Raw genomic sequence first — 5863 nt, 5'->3', positions numbered from 1 at the left:
ACCAGTGACTTCGTCCGCGGCCCCCCACCCCCTGCGTGCCCCACCTGCATTGCCGCCTGGGCTCCACTCCCGCCTTTGCCTTGTGGCCGCAGTGGGCCCTTCCAACCCCAGTGCGCCCATGGATCCCTACCTTGCGCCCCGCTGGGCCCCTTCCCTTCCTTTCCTGGCCCCCCAACTTTTTTCCCTATCCACTCCAACATTCCCTCGCTTTGTTCTCCCTCCCCAACCCACGACCCTGAGCCCACTTCCTACCTCACCCCGTGCCCCCTTTCCTCCCCTATACCCCCCCACCCTGTGCCCCGTTATTGCCATCTCTAACCACCCCCCCACACACCTACGAACCGAGGTTACAGGGGTGCATGGGGTTGGCAGACCGTGCAGCGCAGCTGGTGCGGCTGTCTGCAGAATGTGAGGTGAGGCGGCCGCAATCTATGCCGGCTCCATGCTGCCGGCTGTCATGGCATGGTTGTTCCGAGCCAGAAGCAACCGCAATTTTCTCGGGCGGAGACCTTCTCAGTGGTGCCGCCCACGCAAGCCCACCAACGTATCAGGCCGCTCGGCTTCCGCTGTGGCCCGCCCCCAGACCAAGCAATCGGAGCCCCGCTGAAAGACCTATGATGACATCATCTCAGGTCCTGCAGCGGAGCCGGAGAGCACTTTCGCTGGTCGCGGTCGGGATTCCAGGTGAGTGTGGGATCTAAAAAGTAGCCTATGTTTCCTTCCTAGTGAATATCTAGGTCTGTGGCAAATTTCATGCTAATCCATTCACCCGTTTTTGCGCGATTGAGGAACAAACATCCAAACTCACAAACATCCAAACACACAAACTTTCATATTAGTAGGATTAGTAGGATGAGAGCAGGCGGTGATCCGAGGAAGGATTGTTCAGTAAAACATTAAAGGAACATGTAGGGAGCTGCGTGGGACCGGGGTATGAAAGCGGGACTGTTCCACCAAATGCAGGACTCTTGGGAGGTATGTATATATATATAGTTTTTTAATAAAAATTTTTTTTATAGAATATTCTCGGTTTATTAAAAAGTGACACGTGATATACCTATTGAAAAAGCAGTATCTGAATAACTCAGCATGTAAACACAGAGTGCATGCTATTCGTAGGGCAGTGGTTCTTAACCAGGGTTCGATCGAACCCTAGGCCATATGCATGGTTCATTTTGTGTACCAGTAAAAAAAACATATACCTATGTCTTGAATTTGGAAATAAATCATATTTGATTTATCACTAAAGAATAGAGATGAGCGAACATTGAAATGTTCGAAGTTCGATATTCGATTCGAGTAGTCCCTCAAAACTCGACTGTTCGAACGAATATCGAACCCCATTATAGTCTATGGGGGAAAAAATACTTGTTTAGGGGGAAACCAATATTCGACTCAGAAGGGTCACCAAGTCCACTATGACACCTCAGCAAATGATGCCAACACCTCTGGAATGCAACTGGGACAGCAGGGGAAGCATGCCTGGGGGTATCTAACACGCCAAAGTCCCTGTATTACCCCACTATCACAGCCTAACATCTACACACTTTCCACACTCAATACGACCTCTATGGAATGTTCAAAAATACCTGGAAACCTTCTTTCCTCCCCAATAGTATGGACAGAAACTCAAATTTTAAGCTAAAGAAACATTAGCATGCGCTCATCACAATCCCTGATTTGATAGCTGTGTTAAGCAGGGTACCACACTAACCAGGCCCGAGCACCAGGAACAGGTGTTACAGTGGCTAGAGGATAATGCTTACAGCTCCTTATCCACCAACCTGGCAATTTTGTGGTTGTGGACCAGCAACCCGTCCTCAGTGACGGCAGTGCTGGTGCTGCAGTCCAGATGACCAGCCAAGTCACCTCCGCGTCTGACACTTTGGAGAGTTCACCCTCATACTCCCCTTTTCCTGCCACTTCTCCTTTTGCCTGCACCATCATGCGCTTCTTTCCAGCAACTCCCCATCTCCCAGGCCTTTCATCGCAGGCAGAAGTACAGCGCAACCCACCCACATGCCCAAGGCTTCAACAGCCTCATCTTAAAACTGCTGGCCCAGGAGATGTTGCCGTCCCGGCTTGTGGAGACCTGCTGGCAACTGCAGCACCTCGCTATGCCGTCCCTACTTCTCCCGGTGTGCCGTCCACGCCTTGCACCAGCACCGTGTCCCGTAACATCAGGCCCTAAGTTCCACGCTTTGCACAAAGTTTCACTTGATCAGCAAGGCATGGACAAGTGCATGCGGACAGGGACGCTACATTTCAGTCACGGCACACTGGGTGAATGTACTTGAGGCTGGGACTGGGTCGCAAACTGTGGCGGCCTGCCTTGTCTCCCCGCCCAACATTCCTGGCAGGAGCGCTGAAACACCACCCTCCTCCTCTGCCGCCATTAAATCGACCCCAGCTACGAGCTGGAAACGCTGCAACACTGGAGTGGGGAGACGTCAGCAGGCCGTGCTGTGGATCATCAGCTTGGGGGACAGACAGCACACTGCTCCGAGGTGAAGGATGCCATCCTCGATAAGACGACAATATGATTTTCGCCGCTGCACCTGGGCCTATGCATATTGTCGTGAGCGATAATGGCCGGAACCTGGTAGCGGCTCTGGAGCTTGCCAGCCTCCAACACGGTCCATGCCTGTCCCACGTTTTCAACTTAGTGGTGCAACGGTTTTTGAAAACGTACCCCAATGTTCACGAGCTACTGGTTAAAGTGCGGCGCTTGTGCGGCCACTTCTGCAAGTCTACAATAGGCGCTGCTAGCCTCAATACACTCCATCAGCGCCTACATCTGCCTGAAGCACCAGCTCTTTTTTCGAGGTCACCACACGCTGAAACCCTATGTAACATATGTTGAGCAGGGTGTGTGAGCAGCAGAGACCTTTGATGGAGTTCCAACTCCAAGACCCAAGGGTTCATCAAAGTCAGCTCCCTCAGTTTCTCAACTATGAGTGCCCATGGATGGCAGACTTATATGAAAACCTATCCCATCCTTTCCACTGGAAACTTTACAAACTCACTAGAACCTCTATGAAAGTGGAAAAATACTTGGAAACCTTCTTTCCTCTACATTAATATGGACAGAAACATAAATTTAAACCAAAAGAAAGATTAGCATGCGCTCCTCACAATTCCTGATATGACAGATGCGTTAAGCAGGGTGCAGGGTACAACGCAGACCAGGCCTGAGCACCAGGAGCAGGTTTTACAATGGCTAGCAGATAATGCTTCCAGCTGCTTTTCCACCAGCCAGTCAGCCACTACCAGTTCATACCCAAGAGTCTGCCCCTCCTTCCTCCCAACATTCCCAATCTTCCCAGCAGAGTCATCCCACCCTTGGTCCCTCCCAGGATCTGTTTTCGGGTCCTTTTACTGTCTCTCCCTCTGTTGACCCACTGCCCGATTCCCAGGAGCTACCAGACAACTTGTGGTGTCCGGATGCCCAAATACTGGAGCATCCGCCATTTCCTGCAAATTTTGTGGTTGTGGACCCGCAGCCGGTGTTTCTCGGTCTCAGTGATGATGACGAGACACTGTTGCCATCAGGGCAAGCTGTGGTTATGTGGGGTTTGCAGTAAGAGGAGAGTGAGCAATTGGAAGAGGAGTTGTTGGAGGACGAGGCCACCGACCCGACATGAACAGGGGTGATGTCTAGCAGGGAAAACAGCGTTGATGTTGAGGCAAGCTAAGCATGAAAAAAGGGGGCTAGAGGCAGAGGAATGGACAGGGGTGATGTCTAGCAGGGAAAGCAGCGTTGATGTGGAGGCAAGCTAAGCATGAAAAAAGGGGGCTAGAGGCAGAAGCATGGACAGGGGTTATGTCTACGGGGAGAAAGCAGTGTAGATGTGGAGGCAAGCGCAGCAGCAAAAAAGGTGGATAGAGGCAGAGGCATGTCCAGAGGCACAGGACAGATGAATCACAGAAGCCATACCAGAGGCAGCAAGGCCCAAGATGTTCCCTCTCCTAGCCACCCGAGAGAAACCACCAGCCTGGTCACCTCAACATCTGCCTCTGACACTTTGGGGAGTTCACCCTCATCTGCACCTTTTCCTGATCTGCTCCTTTCACCTGCACCATCATGCGCCTCTTCCCAGAAACTCCCCATCTCCCAGGCCTTTCATCGCAGGCAGAAGTACAGCGCAATCCACCCGCATGCACAAGGCTTCAACGGCCTCATCTTAAAACTGCTGGCCCAGGAGATGTAGCCATCCCGGCTTGTGGAGACTCAGGCCTTCAGTGACCTGCTGGCAGGTGCGGCACCTCGCTATGATGCCCCTAGCCGTCACTACCTCTGTTGGTGTACCGTCTCCGCCTAGCGCCACCGCGTGTCCCCTAACATAAGTCGGGCCCTGAGTTCCGCACTTTACTGTAAGTTCTACTTGACCACCAACGCATGGCCAAGTGCCTGCAGTCAGGGACACTGCTTCTCTGTAATGACAGGCCAGGTGAATGTAGTTGAGGATGGGATGGGTGCAAACTGGGGTGGCCTATCTCCTCTCCCAGCCTAAAATTCATGGCAGGGGTTGACTGAAAGCCTACTCTGCTGCAACCTCGACCACACCTGCACCCAGTACGTGCTTCAGCACTGGGGTGTGGAGACGACAGCAGGTCGTGCTGAAGCTCCTCAGCTTCGCAGGCAGAAAACACACTTCCCCCGAGGTTAGGGATGCCATCCTCGATGTGACGGCAATGTGGTTTTCGCCGCTGCACCTGGGACCAGGCATGTTTGTGTATGTCATAATGGCTGGAACCTGGTATCAGATCTGGAGCTTGCCAGACTCAAACACGGTCCACGTTTTCAACTAGTTGGTGCAATGGTTCTTTGGGGGTACACACTGTTGAAACCTGGATTAAGCGTATATAGGGTATATAGGATGACAATTTCAGTGTATCCCACTTAATTTTGGTGGGGTACACACTGTTAGAAACCTGGATTAAGCGTATATAGGGTATATAGGCTGACAATTTAAGTCTAGCCCTCAGCAGATGTCTCTCTCTCACTAAGTGTAAGCTGCAAATGAATCAGAGATGATGCCGCCTGTTCTTTTGAATCAGAGGTCACATGTCCTCGGCAGCCAATGGCTTTTTCCTAGTTTTTTTCATGGCCTCCATTGTCATAGTTCCTGTCCCACCTCCCCTGCTCTGTTATTGGTGCAGAAAAAGCGCCAGAAGGTGGGAGGGGAATCAAATTTTAAGTGCGCTTACCACGTGGTGTTTGTATCAAATCGAACATGGCGAACAGCGTGATGTCCGATCGGACATCTACTCAATAGAACGCTGTTCGCTCATCTCTGCTAAAGAAGGGTTCAGTGAATGTGCATATGAAACTGGTGGGTTCGGTACCTCAAACAAGGTTAAGAACCACTGTCTTAGGGTAATTTTACATGACCCATATTTAATTAATGCAAATTTTTTGTGCACTTTTTGGCTGTACAGGTGAAACACATTTAAACCAATAGCTTCACCTGTTTCATGCAATTTTGACTGTGTGGTCTTGTAAATAATGTAAGTAACCCTGCATTCACACAACCGAGTTTTAGCCGTGAAACTCAGTTTGTGTATTGGCTGGATTTACTGGCTTGAAAAGTATTCCTAAACAGGAACTCCTAGCAGTATACTTATCTATGCTGCTCGGAGTCCCTGCCTCCCTGAGACATTCATTTCACTATGAGGCAGGGACTCTGAGCAGCATAGATAGGTATACTGCAAGGAGTCCCTCTCCTTGCATAGCATTCAGGCCATTTATTTACAGCTGAAACCTGATCATGTGAATGCAGGGTAAGATGGCTATTACACCACAGCATTTTTACTCACATTAATTATGTTTTTGGAAACCACACAGGTATTTTGCATTTTT

This window comes from Leptodactylus fuscus, chromosome 1 (genome assembly GCF_031893055.1).
Source record: "Leptodactylus fuscus isolate aLepFus1 chromosome 1, aLepFus1.hap2, whole genome shotgun sequence".
In the NCBI taxonomy this organism is placed as follows: domain Eukaryota; kingdom Metazoa; phylum Chordata; class Amphibia; order Anura; family Leptodactylidae; genus Leptodactylus; species Leptodactylus fuscus.
This window is presented reverse-complemented; position numbering follows the sequence as displayed.